Below are 17,769 nucleotides of genomic sequence, written 5' to 3'. Positions count from 1 at the left end.
GCGACATTGATAGTCATCATCAGAAATATGTAACACCAGTTAAAAGAGTCCCAAATACCACGAATAGTATAATGGGATAGCCCCAAACACCCACCACACTTTCCCTTCTCCCACCACTCCAGTGTCTGAAACCCATAATTATTACTGATGTAAATAAGGTCTAGAGTTCGTCCAGACTTCATTTTCTAAGATTGTTATAAGGTCACGTCAATTATTTAATCGAAACCGTCAGTTTAATTATGAGAAAAAAAATATAAGTAAATCTTTACTTGCAGTTAATGTTCAGTAAAATTGAAAACAGTTGGCTGTACATCACTTCTAAGGTGTACAGTTTGTCCATTTCTATCAAAACAGTCTTCCTCTAAGTGATCCGAGCAGAGAACAGCTGTTTTAGAAGGCTCCCAATTCTCCCGCCTGATACTCCTAATCGATGATCGTAGATGTTCGGGTCTCGAGAAAGGAAACCTACAAAAATTAATTGCCATTTTGCTCCCGGAATATGCGAAATAAGATACAATAAACCTAAAACTCAAAACACTACCCTAGGAAGATTCTTATGTACAGTATAAAACTCCCCGAGCCGAGCTGAGTGGCTCAGATGGTTAAGGCACTGGCCTTCTAACCCCAACTGGGCAGGTTCGATCCTGGCTCAGTCCGGTGGTATTTGAAGGTGCTCAAATACGACAGCCCCGTGTCGGTAGATTTACTGGCACATAAAAGAACTCCTGCGGGACTAAATTCCGGCACCTCGGCGTCTCCGAAGACCTTAAAAATAGTTAGTGGGACGTAAAGCAAATAACATTATTATTAAAACTCCCCGATGAAATGATTTCTCCTTCTGCTGATCGGTTCTGTTTGTACATCCATAAGCTGAATACTGCAGTATGTTAATACCCCGTAGAATGTTTCTTCATTCATATTTCAGATAAACACATACATATTTAAATTGAATTTTGTAATCCACAAGTATACTACAAGGCAACGAACCTAAATTCGTAAAATACACTACTATTTACTTTGCAATAACACAGCACAGAACACTCGTGGAACTACAATCAAGAGGCCTGGCGTCACTGAACTAAGCAGAAACAAAGCAAGCGCGCTCCTCGTGGTCTACTGCACCGTGCGCTCGCTGCCATCTTACCACGCCAGTCATCTTCTATTCGGCTTACTGCTACCCAAGCTACCAGCCATCCAGGTATAGAGATCAGTGGTCGCATCGCATTAGGTAGCTCCTTACCCGCCTTGACAATCGGGTCCACGCACTGTAATCGGAGTAGTTACACAACTCGACACGTGGCGCTGACGGTCTACCTATTTTGCGGTAGAAATGCATACTTCTTTGTGGAAAATATATTGACTTTGATAGCCGATTTATCGTAATTTAAAGTTATGGAGAATGTTACACAGGTTAATGCTGTTAAAATGATTAATCCTAAAGGTTACTTTCGTTGATATTTGCCAAAATGATGTCGTGAAATGAAACTGCGGGGAGATGGAGTAGTCCAACTGACGTTCTGATATTGATTGTGATTGCCGATGTATCCTCATTTAGGGAATAAAGGAGTTTGTTACATTGACTAATATTGTTAAAATGATTAATTCTAAAGGCTAATTTCATTGATATACGGCACAATAACGTCGTGAAATGAAACTGCGGAGGATGGAGTAGTCCAACTGACGTTCTTTAACTGCGAGGAATAGTAGTAGGCCTAATCGTTTTTATTATCATGGCATTTAGATACATAGCAGAACTTACCACAATACTTTTGTCTTGTGATGTTAATCTTGAGATTAAGAGTCATTGTTCAATTAGAGTTTTAAAATTCTTCAAGCGCTGCTCTCAGGAAGGGGGCTGGACAAAACATAAAAGTTTTACTTTCTCTATATTCGTTGTATGCATAAGATAAATATTTTGACTCAAACATATTTTAATTTTAATTTCAATATATATAGTTTCAGATTGCATTTCATACATACCTTTCACTAGAATATTAAATACCGAGCAAGTTGGCCGTGCTAAATTCAAACAATAATTTTTACTTGAAATGCAGTAGGGGGAACAAGTTAGCCGCGCGGCGTGCAGCTGTGAGCCGTGAGCTTTCATCCGGGAAATAGTGAGTTCGAACCCCACTGTCGGCAGCCTTGAAGACGGTTTTCCGTGGTTTCCCATTTTCACATCAGGCTGTACCTTAATTAAGGCTACGATCGGTTCCTTCCCACTGCTAGCTCTTTCCTATTCCACTGGCGTCATAAGACTTATCTGTGTCGGTGCGACGTAAAACAAATAGCGAAAAAAGAAGAAGAAGAATAATTTGAAATAAAAATTCACTGAGAGAAAAGAATTTTGAGTAAATAAATTGAAAACTGTTCTCTGCTCGATGATGATGATGATGATTGTTGTTTAAAGCGGCATAACATCTAGGTCATTGGCCCCATTGCTCAGGTAACAACACTTCATACGTTGGCCTTACCGTCATAGCAGTAGTGATTCTTACTTGTTAATGTTTAAATGTTAAAGTTCAGATTATCTTGGATAAAAATGTGTTGTGTTGCGGTCGTATGGCAAATACGACACCGCCTAAAGGATTATTCTATGAAAGAAAATTTATGGGTAAAATACCTGATTAGCTGCCACACTCAGAGGCTCGGGTTAGATTCCTGGCCCTGTCACGAAATTTAAAAAGTGGTACGAGGGCTAGAACGGGGTCCATTCAGCCAGTTTTCTTTTTTTGTCCTATTTGCTTTACGTCGCACCGACACATATAGGTCTTATGGCGACGATGGTACAGGAAAGACCTGGGAATGGGAAAGAAGCGGCTGTGGCCTTAATTAAGGTACAGCCCCAGCATTTGCCTGATGTGAAAATGGGAAACCACGGAAAACCATCTTCAGGGCTGGCCGACAGTAGGATTCGAACCCACTATGTCCCGGATGCGAGTTTACAGCTGCGGGTCCCTAACCGCACGGCCAACTCGCCCGGTACCACTCAGCCTTGGGAGGTCAACTGAGTAGAGGAGGGGGCCTCAGACATCCTCGAAGAGTTTTTCCAGAGTTTCCCACTTCTCCTCCAAATAACTAACTTAAGGCCACGGCTGCTTCTTTCCCTCTTCCTTGTCTATGCCTTCCAATCTTCCCATCCCGAACACAAGGCCTCTGTTCAGCATAGCAGTTGCGGCCACCTGGGCGAGGTACTGGTCATCCTTCCCAGTTGTATCCCCCGACCCACAGTCTCACTCTCCAGGACAATATCCTTGAGATGGTAGAGGTGGGATCCCTCACTGAGTCCGAGAGAAAAACCAACCCTGGAGGGGTAAACAGAGTGAGAAAGAACGAAGGTAAATACCCGAAATAGAAACGGAAAACTAAGATGAGAGTGCCAGCTGCTTTTGGCCACTCCGTAGTTTTGTCCTGGTCTACAGAAAATTCGTGAAATGATAGTGTCCCTTTGCTCTTTTTTCCGGTTTGGAATAAAAAAGAAAGGCACAGCAGCAATACATATTCGAATATTTCCAAAGACAATTAAAGAAAAGCAAATCACCACACCATTAAAAAAACGAATTAGCACATAAATTAAAATTATTGTTTAGGACGAAGTTACAGCGAGAAATCACTTAGTTCTTGTTTGCTTACAATTTCAGCCCGAAGTACGAAAAGGTGCACAAGAATGTCACAAATTCCAAGATTTGTAAACACAATTTAAAGAATATAATCACCACACTACACAATAAAAATTACATTCACTAGCGCATAACTATCAGATCTTAATACCAAGCTAACAAGCACCTCATTGAGAACATTTAGGACAGCAAAACCTTAAAGATAAAACTGGAAATGCGGCAATTTGCGGTGTACAGCTTCCTGTCAGTGGGTAGGAGGCCAGCGCTCCAGCGGTATCACGGTGAAACTTCCCAATTACAGCTTTATGCTGGGCTTCACAAGCGATTGCCAAGGCCGATATACGGAGCGCAGCGAGGGATCCAGTCGGCCGTGATTAGATTAGCTTTTTTGCCATTTCTACCACTATGAGCACTAGTGTGAGTCAGTGATGATGACACGGGGTAGACCAATGATTGTTCACTAGAAACTGAACCATATCCGGTCGATTAGATTATAAGCTTGAGTTTTTCTACCACTACGAGCGCTAATGTGAGTCAATGCAGAACTTATCTTAAGCCTTTATAACTACATTCGGTGCTAACTTTCTTCAAAAATAAAAAATAAATATCCTGAGAGTATTGAACCAAGGAACACATTACAGAATGAATTACGTAAATAATTTAATTTGGCTAGGATTTGAATAAGAAAGAAAACAAGTAAAGAAACAAGCGATTTTAGGCTGTTTTTACGGACTGCATTTAACCCGGAAGTGATTTTCGAATTTTTGTTTGTTTGATAGAGCTAATGCTCACAATTTGATTTTTGAAACCTTTCCGGGCCATTAAGCCCTTCAGCTTTCTGCTTAATTGAGGAAATAGCTTAATTGTATGTTTTTCGTAGTATTGGGACCACTAGTTTATCTGCTAAGAAATGCTTTCAACCATAAAATGTGTGGCGTTATTATCGCCCACCAAAGAGTATTTCTTTGGTGTGTGTACCTCGCGCTTTATAGAACAATTTCTGTAACTGTTAAATCAATTATTACCGTGAAGCTTTAAAATGTGTCTTCATGTTTATACTTGCCGAGATATTGGTTGTCCATTCTTGTGTGGTGGCTATGTACTGTACGTGCTGCCGCCTGCCGGTATTCCAGGTAAGTATTTGCGGCTCCGGATTGAGCCAGTTCGGCGTGGTACGCCATTGCGTGTCAGTTGCCAGCGAGCTGTTGACCTGTGTGATCTCGAGTGAGCCGTGTTTTGTGCTCAACAAACCAACAAATCCAAGGTAGGGTGATCGCCCTAGATACGGGATGATTCCCGTCATATTAAGTAACTGTAACTATTTTCCAGCGAAGCTATACTGCTGGTGAGGGATTTAGTGCCCTTTCTTTCCCCCTTGTGACATCATGTGATACATTGACTGGATTAACAGCCAGCTAACTGTAAGTCGTCGCTTTATGTTTTCCACTTTGCAATTTTTGTCAGTATTTGAATACCTGCTAAGTTATTCCTACATCATGAAGTATGTTTGTGTTCGCGATCCATATCATTTTCAAGTGAAACTGTATTGCATCAGGAGTTGTATTCTAAAATATGTAAACACAATTCAGTATGGCTAAAGGATAGATCTCGTGTGTTACGTCTGGTATAGTGTACTCAACAAAAAAGCAACCTAATCCATTCATTAAAATAAATGTCAAGAATGTAATGTGCAATCGCAGATAGGCAGTTTCGTGTGCAAAATTACATCCTAAAATTAAGATGTATATCCAACTGTGTCCGTGGTTTCGTTTTCACTATGTTACATTTCTGATTTCAAGTGCGAATTAATTCTTAATTTGATCTCGCTTGTGTAGTGAACGTTCCAATTAGTGTCTTAACTTCGTATTTTTTCTTTTCTTCATTGAGCTGATCGCTCGGATTAATTAATTAATTCGTTTTATTTTTAATAAATTATTTTACTGTTAATGATTTGAGATACGGTTAATGGAATACAAGGTACGTTATGGTTCGAAATTCAAGTCGATGGTGAAGCCAAAGTTTTGTTTAATTAATATTATTGCGTCACTTGTGGCCTTATCTTCCTTATCCGTGTTTGGTTGGTTGACTTTTTGTTATCTTATGTTTTGTCTGTATGGTGATTGTTATGAGTTTCGTGAGTTGTCATGTCTGAGATGTGTGTTGTTGAGATGGCTTGGTATTGTGATTTGTTATCCTGACGTGATTTTTACACGAGTTACCAAATTACATCCTCATACTTCGAACTGTGCATTATATTTCGCGTGGAAGGTATGTAATTCTATCTTCTGTGAATTTTCATTAATTTATTTACGTGACATGGTGATTTATTGATGGGTGGGGGTAATGGATCGGTGTAGTATTGGCACGATTTTGGCTTCACAGCGACTTGAATAGGAACTAAATGAGTTTAACAAAATTGTAATTTAAGATTTTAAAAATTTGTGATAATTAATTTTTAGTTTATAATGTAACATGGGATTCCAGAGTTGAATAAATTCTAATTTCAGTTGGTAAATTACAAGTAATTTTGTTTGTTATATTATTATTATTATTATTATTATTATTATTATTTTATTTCAAGTGATTTATATTTTTATTATAAGGTTTATTTTGCTGGTTTGACAATTTCGTAATTTTGTGCGGGTCACTTTTGTTTTTCAAGCTTTAATTTGTTTTTTTATTTATGCAAATAGATACTATTATTATTCTCATAGAACTGTGTCCCTTGTCTTCCCGTCTTTCTATGTAATTATCGTTCTGGTATGCTTTCACGGGCGTTTTGGAAAACTAGTATTAAGATAAGTTTCATGTTTGCTTGGTGAAATGTTGGATTATTTATTCTGTAATTTGTTGTATTGTTTTCTTGGTATTCCCTTCTTCGCCCAATTGTTTTTGAGCTCCTGCCCCTCCAGTGTCCGAGGAATAGCGTAGACCTGACGCTGATACATGATCATGTGTAGAGCAATGGTTACAGAGGTCACATTTGTTGTATGGTGGATAATGAGCGGCTTAGCTCAGTGCAATGGCATTCTCAGGTGCTTGAATACTCCAGTCTCGTGCTGGTGGATTTACTAGCACTTTGAAAAATTCCTTTCACGCAGTCAAAAGCAGGTGGGAGACGCGGGAATGGTTTTAACATCGCACAAGGAGCGAGCTACACCCATAAATCAGGAGGAAAATAATGTCATCTACGAGGAAATTTGTACAAGTTCAATTTACAAGCGGAAATTTTAATAAGTCCAGTTTTTGCAAGTACACCATAAATTCGAATTTCCCTCCTTGTGAAGCCAAGCGGGATCGCTAGTACATATATGTGTTTGATTTAACCGTGTGTTCTTAACCTTACTACCTATTCGTTTTCTTTGCTGCTGCTTATATTGCTCAGAAAGCTGAATGCAATCATGGGCGCACAATTGCAACTTGTTGGGGGTTAAACCGATTGTATGCCGTTGTAATGAGTATTTAAAATGTTGTTTGTACAAATTCCAGTCATTCCGATTTCAGTATATATGACAGCTCAACAAAATAATGAACGCACGGTGATGGGTTCTTCCTCGCGTTTAGTAGTAATTTCATTGTTATCAAAATATAATTCACATTTCATGTAGATACAAACCCTTTGGAACATTATAACTAGAGGTTCAGTTGTTTCTGAGAAAATCGTACCTACTAGGAACTGACACAATAATATATGCCAATTTTTTCTCTGAGTAAGTCTACATAAATCTTCAGATGTAACTAATGTATTAGTAAGATAAGCTCTTTGAATTTCCCAAAACAGTAATATGTGATTTTCTGTTGCAGATTTCATAAAAACCCACGATGGGTGCTGCAAGGGTGATGAGGAAGTATGTACAACATCTGGTACCGACTTACCTTCTGGCCCTAGCTGAGTCAGAAAGTTGTCACTAATGAGAAAAAAGGGGCTTTATATTTGTGAAGGACAAAGTATTGTATTGTGCAGATAGAACTAAATATATGCACAAAAGTATAACACACTTTAAATCATTTTTACTGTAAAATTGGTCCCTGTGACAGTTGTTTAAAAATAAAATGGAATAAATCCACGTTTTTCATGATAATATATCTATAATAGTTTGAAATATTTTGAGGAGAAATGCCCTTTTTACATTAATCTAAACGTTTATTTTAGGTTTTATAACTTCTGCTTACCGTAATATAGCGATATGGTTGGTTTGGATCCCACAATCCGCAGCCATGAAGAATCTCGTGCTAATTTTCTTCACACCAACATTCTGGTTAAAAGGATGCAGAGTGTGCGGCATGGTATAATATCAAAAGTAAAACAAGGATAATTCCCTTTGTATCGTTATTTTACACATTGCAATATATGACGGGATATTTTCGTGTTAGAGTGAATTACGTGCCAAATGACCAGTAGCTCGCTTACCAACACGCTTAATCTTCCAGGCGCGCGCGCTTATGGCTACGAGTGAATATGTGTGACGTTGTTAGACGGCCACTCCAGTTTTCACCTTGAACATCGTCTGGGCCTCTGAAAATTCAGAGCACCACTTCCACAGTAGTTGGATAGATTTCACTTTCTCTCTGTATACAGACGTAGACCTAATCTTCCTCCCGCCATCACCCATTAAAGACTCTTTTGCAGCTATCACCGTGTTAAGGTTCTGCTTAACTATGTTTTGCAGCTATCATAGTGTTAAGATTCTTCTTGACTGTATATGTACGCAATCTATCGATGTGACAGAAACTATCGGTCATAAAATGTGTTCTAGCTCCATTTCTTTGTTTCTGAGCAAAAGAACTGGAAACATACTTTTCGACTTACCTTCGTACTTTTATTTATCTACTCTGTGTACTTCAGGGTCATTTTCATTAATATGGTAATGATTTTATTACTCCCACGTCAGGAGATAAGCAAGAACACAACACCGGCTGATTTACCTTGGATATCCTGGTTACTAATTGGTTGACGTATGTATTAATGATTGGGAATTAAAACTTGACCGCTCATTGCGTAAGGTCGTTCCAATTTCTCAAGCCACTGAGCGTGAAATTTTATGTACTGAACACTACTTACGAGGCAAGCGACATTTAAAGAAAAAATACAATTTATGTTCTAACCGGCAGTTATAAACCATAATTGCTTCATATCTCTCACTGTCTTGGTACTTATCTCAGAAGTATTGTTCTAAACCAGTGAAAATGATCAAAATGAACTTATTCCTCATTTCCATGGAACATTTAAGAGGACTTTTTGGCTCATTAATAAAGAAAATCGAACTGGAGAGTTATCTGCAATGAACCTTTAACCGCGAGAACATGAAACAGAGATATTGATCTTAAAGGTTTCCAGATACAAAAGCATGCTGTACAAATGTGTGTTATAACTCTGACATTAGAAACAAACATATGTTAATAACACAAGTTAATTCTTATTTTGTCTGTCCGTTTCTGAAAAACACTAATGAATTACGGCGGGAGAGTTCAGTGTTTCTATAATATACACGTGTAGAACTTTGTCCATTCACAACGAATGAGTACTACTTCATTTATTGTTACTTTCATTGATCTACGAACTATCTCAGTCTCATCCTTGGCTTTGACAACATGAAAGTGACTGAGGTATGAACGATGCTAGTAATACCATTCCATATGCAGCCAGGTCCTGCTATGAAGGGCGTGAAAATGTTGCTCATAGGGTCAGCTGGTGCATGCATTTCAATAGGCTTGGCACACTGATATGTAATAGCAACTTGTGGCTCAGTGAAGAAAGCAACGGAAAACTACCTCCCTCCTCATTTGCCTAGTACGCCTCTTCAGTGATGCCTAGACCGTCTATGACAGCTGATGGTAGAGCTGTTGAGGATCCAACCAGCCTTCGGACTGAGGGCTGAATACAGAAATGAAGTAAGACAAAGTATAATGCAGTCGTTTTATACATTTAATTTAATATTTAGAAGAAATTCAGTGTAACCTCCCGGGCTCAGGCGGTAGCGCGCCGGCCTCTCACCACTGGGTTCCATGGTTCAAATCCCGGTCACTCCATGTGAGATATGTGCTGGACAAAGCGGAGGCGGGATAGGTTTCTCTCCAGGTACTCCGGTTTTCCTTGTCATCTTTCATTCCAGCAACACTCTCGACTATCATTTCATCTGTCAGTCCCAGGGGGAGTGCGACTGGTTTCTGCAGCCGGCACAATTCCTATCCTCGCTGCAAGAAGGGGGCTTCATTGATTCCATCCTTGACCCAGTCACTGACTGGAAAACAGGTTGTAGGTTTTCAAAAAATTCAATTCAGTTCGTATTATAAAAATGCTAATTTAATTTAATATTCCGAGCGCGTTGACTACGTGGTAGGTGTTATTGTGATATTGCAATCGGGAGATAGTGCGTTCGAACCCCACTGTTGGTATCCCTGAAGATAATTTCCTCATCCATTGCACCCACCCCCCTCCACCCAGTCGCTTTTCAACAAAGGTAGGGAATACCATGCGTGTATTCCAACGACCCACCCACAAGGGTCAGAACGATGGACTTTGTGACGACCTGCTGCAGATCAATGTAAGTATCGACCGGCGCCTGAAAATCCACCAAACAAGAACAGTCGAGAAGAGTCCTAATTGTATTCTATGGCATTGGTCTAACTGCGTAATGGAAGGAAAGGAGTATGATTATCAGCAGTGGTCTTTGCAAAATTTACTAATTCATTATACAAAAGTCCGTCTCTGTGGTGTAGCGGTTAGTGTGATTAGCTGCCACCCCCGGAGGTCCGGGTTCGATTCCAGGCTCTGCCACGAAATTTGAAAAGTGGTACGAGGGCTGGAACGGGGTCCACTCAGCCTCGGGAGGTTAACTGAGTAGAGGTGGGTTCGATTCCCACCTCAGCCATCCTGGAAGTGGTTTTCCGTGGTTTCCCACATCTCCCCCAGGCAATTGCTGGAATGGTACCTAACTTAACGCCACCGCCGCTTCCTTCCCTTTTCCTTGTCTATCCCTTCCAATCTTCCCATCCCCCCCCCCGCAAGGCCCCTGTTCAGCATAGCAGGTGAGGCCGCCTGGGCGAGGTACTAGTCATACTCCCCAGTTGTATGATTCCGACCCAGAGTCTGAAGCTCCAGGACACTGCCCTTGAGGCGGTAGAGGTGGGATCCCTCGCTGAATCCGGGGGAAAAACCTACCCTGGAGGGTAAGCAGATTAAGAAAGAAAGAAAGAATACAAAATATGATTACAACCAAAAATCAAACATTTAAGTAAGAATAGGTTTTGATACAAATTTAAGGTAACTTGTTGTGACAGTTGGTTGTGTGCATCACGTTTAGTTTCCGTGTACAAGGAGGATTCATTTTTCACCCTGAGCTGAGTTAGTGCAGCATACAAATTAAGAGCCTGTTATTCCTAAAGTGAGCACTGGTATGTGTATGAAATACTGGACGGCAATTCAGTTGTGTGGTGTAGTTCCTGACATGTAATCGCTACAGTGAGGTGTTTGCTCGGGTTCGATTCCCAGCAGGCTCGGGAATTTTAACCATAATTGGTTAATTTCGCTGGCACTGGGGTTCGGTGTATGTGTCGTCTTCATCATCATTTCATCCTCATCACGATGCGCAGGTCACCTTCGGGCATCAAATCAAAAGACCTCCATCTGGCGAGTCGAACTTGTCCTTGGACACTCCCGGCACTAAAAGCCATACGCCATTTCATTTCACTGTAGTGGCCATTATAATAAATCATGGAATGTTCATAATTTTGTCCCCATTCATTTTGTTTGGGAAAATGCAAACAGTGGGAAAAGGAGGTTACGAAAAACGCTATTAAGGCAGTGAAGGACAAGAAAATGGGTTACAAACGTGTATGTAAAGCGTTTAACATCCCACGAGCAACGCTGAAAGCACAAGAAAAATATTTTTCATAAATGGCCTTCAAGTAATTCAATACAGAGAACGTGTTTGCTAAGTTTAGAAAGGAATAATATATTAAAATTAATTGCACCTGTCATAAATTTGGTGGGGTACGAAATTACGAACAGATTTTTGTTAATTAAAGTAGTGTTTATGTTTATGTCAAATATTGACTACTTAACAACGTTATAACAGTTTCATGGTAACTTGCGCTTAAGTGGATAATATATTCAGTAATATATACACTATACCAATTTCTAGCCTTGCACATAATATTCCTGAATTTGTACAAGTCCAAATCTACTAAGGGGATGAAATATGGACCTTCTAACTTATCATTTGAAAATATTTCTCATCTGAAATACGACCTACACAGAACGAATCCTCATACCATGTATGAAAGTCTAGGTCTAAGTTAAAGCAGAATTGTGCTTTTGAGATGGGCCTGATCAACTGAGAGACTGTCCCGACCACCAATCTCAGGCTGAGTATTTCTCACGTGACTTCCTGTCTCACCACTTTTCTTCCCTTAACAGTTTGGGTCCTGCTAGTGTCTGGGCAAAAGAGGACAGGTCATCTTAGCATCTGTGTAAAAACAAACAAATATCATGTGCTTTGGGTAAAACTATACATATCCATTATTACAAATATAATTATGATGTTGTTATTGGTTTTTGATCTGTACTCGTTTTACAGAAGACTTGTATCTGTCAGTATGAACATATTTTAATATTTGCTGATTTACGTTTTTCTATATCCTGAATGTCTGAAGATGTGTTTAATTTTGATTGAAAATTCTTCCTGAATGTCGTACTTTTACGAATATTACTTATGGGAAAACAAAATATACTGCTTCTTATTTATGCATTTACATACATGCACTGTTCGAAATATCTTATTGTACAGAGAAAGTAATATTCACAGAAAACCTCAAACTGTAATTATGCATTAGTCTAAAAGTTGCTCAGAAAACTGAGACAAGCAAATATTCAAAAGGTCCAAACGTCCTCTCCAGAAGTTCACAGTCCATTAACTTTTGAGCAGATTGTAAATACTTCGCACCCTCGTAAAACTTCCTCTACAGATGAAATCAGGGATTTTATTGATTATTAATCCATCTTCACAGCAACCTTTGTGAAGTTCATTAAAATCTGCGAACAGAATAATTAGAACATTTTAATAACAGTATTATATTTATAGTATGTAGATTTACACATTTACTGCAGTATCACAAGGAAGGAAAAAATGAATACAGTACGTGTGAAACACATCAAATGATGACATGAAGCAATATCTGCCACTCTAAAGCCTTTGAAGCGGCATTGCTAATACCAGGTCTACGCATAAGTCTTTTCCGGTTTCACTAAGAGATGGCGTCAGAGAACAATACGCAGCGTATGAATTTGACTCATATGTCAGTTTGTTCTCCTGACATTAACCTACCAACACAGTGATCATGTCGAGAGATTTGTGCCTGAGGAAAGAACATTTGCGGCACGTATTACTTTTCTTATTTGATCTTTAGGAAAAGGCTGTGCAAAGTCATCGTTTGCTGGTAGAAAAATATGGCGAACACGCTCCATCGATTAGAATGTGTGAGACAATTTAAACGCCGTGTTTTCGTTGTGAAAGACAGTGTGCGCTCTGGTAGACCACAAAAGTGCGAAGACGAGCAAATGCAGGTGAAACCGTTAATACACAACGCTATCACCAACAAATGATTAATTTAAATCACGCATTGATCGAAAGACGACCGGAATGTGCCAGAAGACATGGCAAAGTGATTTTGTTGCACGACAATGCGCCGTCTCACACAGCAAAACCAGTGAAAGACACCTTAAAATCGCTTCAATGGGACATCCTCCAGCACCCGCCGTACTACCCCATGTATCACCTCTTTGCATGAATCGGGCACGCGCTCTTCAGCAATTTCGAGGAAGTTAAAAATGGGTCGACTTATGGTTTCAAAATAATTTCCACCACATTCAATACACTTCTCCATACGTCGAAACCAGTTACTGAACCAACTCTGACACTTTTCCTCGGTTACATTTTCACACTCTTGATCTCATGCTGCCAGAAGCTCCTCGTCGGATGTAAAACGCTGCCCTTTTAGCTTCATCTTCACTTCTGGGAAAAGTGCGAAGTCACATGGCGCAAGATCAGGACTGTATGGAGGGTGATCAAGCACAGTCAACCCTGATATGGCAAGAAAATACATTCTTACATTAGCACGATATGCTGGAGCATTGTCGTGATGCAAGAGCCAAGTGTTGAACCGTTTTCTGGCATGGTAATCATAGCTTACCTGAAAAATGGGCGAAGTGTGTATATGCCGATGGTCAATATTTTGAATACACAACAAACAAACAAAAAAAAAAGAGAGGAAAAAAGAATTTACCTTGAAAATTACTTGTTTTATTTACCACAAAAACCGACAAAAACTTGTGCACACACCTGGTTCTCATACTTCATGTTCGAAGCTGAGGAGTGCCACATCCATTTAACCCTCTACTGCCCAAATTATTTTGTTGTGTTTTAAAAAATGTTCTCTGCCATATACTAAGTAAATATGTTGTAAACTACACATAAATGCAGTTTTTATTGAATTTTCATTTTTGATTTTCAAAAATTAGGTTTGTGACTTCCAGGTCACACTGGGCAATAATGTTCTGATATGGGAAAATTGACTAATTTATAAAACAACAGTCTCATAAAATATTCAAGATGCTTACCTTTGGTTTCTATATTTTTTATGCATATAATTTGTTAGTAATAACACAAAACATAATTGTAAAACTAGCTATCCGCCATGTGCCTGGGAAATGCTCCCAACCATACATTTGACGCTTCCTGGTGGCTTATGCATATAACTATTAAACTATAAACAGTTGAAAATCACACAGCCATCCTGTAACTTGAAAGTTACACTGGGAAGTAGTGGCTCAATTGCATTCTAACAGTAGAAAATGTGTACAGAATGATGTGTGACTTCAAAGTCACATTGGGCAGTAGAGGGTTAAATAACTAAGATGAACGACGAGAGGTATCTCAGTGGTATAATTGTCTGTTTTGCATCCTGGAGTCCAGGCTTGACTCCCAATAACTTCGGTGTTGAATATTTACCAGGTAATTCATATGGTGTCAGTTTGGATAAACATTTAAACTTAAGCCAAATATGAAGCATATCAAAAAATTAAATGCCCATGAAGGAACCCGTAACTTAATTTCATGGAATGCTCGTCCGCTCGCGTGGCCTGGCATCATGCTCGCGCTAGAGCGGACGACAATTTGGCCGTACATTAATGTTTCTCAACTTCACCCACATCGCATCAAAATACACTGACTGACAGAGCAAATGCAACACCAAGAAGGAGTGGTCAGAACTTTATGCCAATTGCAGGGTAGACTGACGTCACTGAGGTATGCTCATGATGTGAAATGCGCCGCTGTGCTGCGCACGTAGCGAACGATAAATGGGACACGGCGTTGGCGAATGGCCCAATTCGTACCGTGATTTCTCAGCCGACAGTCATTGTAGAACGTGTTGTCGTGTGCCACAGGACACGTGTATAGCTAAGAATGCCAGGCCGCCGTCAACGGAGGCATTTCCAGCAGACAGACGACTTTACGAGGGGTATGGTGATCGGGCTGAGAAGGGCAGGTTGGTCGCTTCGTCAAATCGCAGCCGATACCCATAGGGATGTGTCCACGGTGCAGCGCCTGTGGCGAAGATGGTTGGCGCAGGGACATGTGGCACGTGCGAGGGGTCCAGGCGCAGCCCGAGTGACGTCAGCACGCGAGGATCGGCGCATCCGCCGCCAAGCGGTGGCAGCCCCGCACGCCACGTCAACCGCCATTCTTCAGCATGTGCAAGACACCCTGGCTGTTCCAATATCGACCAGAACAATTTCCCGTCGATTGGTTGAAGGAGGCCTGCACTCCCGGCGTCCGCTCAGAAGACTACCATTGACTCCACAGCATAGACGTGCACGCCTGGCATGGTGCCGGGCTAGAGCGACTTGGATGAGGGAATGGCGGAACGTCGTGTTCTCCGATGAGTCACGCTTCTGTTCTGTCAGTGATAGTCACCGCAGACGAGTGTGGCGTCGGCGTGGAGAAAGGTCAAATCCGGCAGTAACTGCGGAGCGCCCTACCGCTAGACAACGCGGCATCATGGTTTGGGGCGCTACTGCGTATGATTCCACGTCACCTCTAGTGCGTATTCAAGGCACGTTAAATGCCCACCGCTACGTGCAGCATGTGCTGCGGCCGGTGGCACTCCCGTACCTTCAGGGGCTGCTCAATGCTCTGTTTCAGCAGGATAATGCCCGCCCACACACTGCTCGCATCTCCCAACAGGCTCTACGAGGTGTACAGATGCTTCCGTGGCCAGCGTACTCTCCGGATCTCTCACCAATCGAACACGTGTGGGATCTCATTGGACGCCGTTTGCAAACTCTGCCCCAGCCTCGTACGGACGACCAACTGTGGCAAATGGTTGACAGAGAATGGAGAACCATCCCTCACGACACCATCCGCACTCTTATTGACTCTGTACCTCGACGTGTTTCTGCGTGCATCGCCGCTCGCGGTGGTCCTACATCCTACTGACTCGATGCCGTGCGCATTGTGTAACCTGCATATCGGTTTGAAATAAACATCAATTATTCGTCCGTGCCGTCTCTGTTTTTTCCCCAACTTTCATCCCTTTCGAACCACTCCTTCTTGGTGTTGCATTTGCTCTGTCAGTCAGTGTAATTAGGACTGCACTCTGACAATACTTCACAAGCACATCTTTTCAAAACCAAAAATCTTGATTAAGGGGACAGTCTGGAGTTTAATATTGGTATTTTGGTCATTTTTATGACTGAAATAGAAAGGTATGAGTTTCTTCTTTCTTGTCACGAAGTTATTCCGTTGATTTCAAACAATTTATCACTTTAATAATGGTTTGTTTGCCACTACGCACACAGCAGAAATGGGCGTGATGTCTGCTTTGCTTTGCTTTTCTTTGCTTTGCTTTCATTTCCACGCCAATTGTAATTTTATATCATATTCCTATTTTCTCCCACAATATTTTGCCAAATGTAACAAAATTTTAATGGTATATGTATCACACCTACGTTAGGAAACCTATTTATGGAAATTTTGATGGGAGAAGTTTTTCAAATAGCAGGGTTCTTTAAATCCGAAATTTTAGAACATTAAAATTACACAAATATTTAGTGCAATATATTTTCTTATAGAAATTATGCACAGAAAAATCAATACGCAGTGCTCTTTAAAGAAGTATCTTCTACCTAAATCCATATTTTCATTAATATATCAATTGAATTTTGTGAAGAAATGGAATTAAACATTTAAAACAGAATTTTTTGGAAAAACTATTAATAGTGTATGAAATACATTTTCGTGATATCCCTACTTTTATTTAGGTGACATTCTCACAAATTTTCGTGAAAAATTTATGCATTAAGTACAAATATCTGTTTATCTCCAGACTGACCCCGTAAGTATTTTACATAAATGGCAGAATTCTTCAAAATAAATTCAGTTCTCCTTATCTTACGGCTACTAAAATTGTTACATATTTTGAGTTCTTTAATTCTCTCACCCAAAAAGTATTTACACAAAAGGTTAAAAATAGGTCAACATTTCTTCAAAGGAAACTTAGTACTAATATGTATGATACAAAATAATCACACAACTGGGGAGCTGCTACGTCCCATTCTTCCTTCTTCACTTCCTATAGAATTCGAGAAATATCTTGAGGATCGCTGCGCCGTTAAGCTTCAAACGAAAGAGTAGGTAACTGGCAGTTAGTATTTTCTAGCAAAAGAATAAAAGCCATATTTCAGAGGGAAAAAATACGGAAAATGTCGCCATTGATGCTTTCACGACCCGTACTTTTAGACATGATACTGTCTAGTCTTTTTGGGCTTGTGCAGTGTCAGAAAGTAAGGTGAAATAAGGCCAAATTCTTTACGTTTCGAAGAGAAATGTGCTCTGCGTCATCAGAAGAAATTTCGACTGTCCACGAGAAAGGCTTCTTAAACAATGACTCTTTAAATTTAGACGTTATAATAGAAGTGGAAATGGTACGTTCATTCGCCACCAGTTGGCTCCCAGGACGTGGCACACCGCTAGCCTTCGAAACGAAAGCTGACCGAACCATCAGAATTGATGATGATGTTTTTTGTTTAAAAGGGCCTAACATCTAGGTCATCGGCACAACCATCAGAATTAGTCTAAGAGGTTTACAT

General features: G+C 40.3%; 1 long non-coding RNA gene across 1 annotated transcript in view; it reads left to right on the top strand.

Annotated features, from left to right (window-relative positions):
• The window catches only part of LOC137502693 (uncharacterized), a 242,854-nt gene extending 235,311 nt beyond the window's left edge, over positions 1-7,543 (top strand). Inside the window, exon 3 of the long non-coding RNA XR_011018829.1 lies at positions 7,425-7,543. This is a non-coding gene — a long non-coding RNA (uncharacterized lncRNA). The remainder of the gene's footprint in view (positions 1-7,424) is intronic.
• The last annotated feature ends 10,226 nt before the right edge of the window (positions 7,544-17,769 follow it).

The sequence above is a fragment of the Anabrus simplex genome, chromosome 11 (assembly GCF_040414725.1).
Source record: "Anabrus simplex isolate iqAnaSimp1 chromosome 11, ASM4041472v1, whole genome shotgun sequence".
In the NCBI taxonomy this organism is placed as follows: Eukaryota; Metazoa; Arthropoda; class Insecta; order Orthoptera; family Tettigoniidae; genus Anabrus; species Anabrus simplex.
Note: the sequence above shows the minus strand (reverse complement) of the source record. Positions and strands in the feature narration are given on the sequence as shown.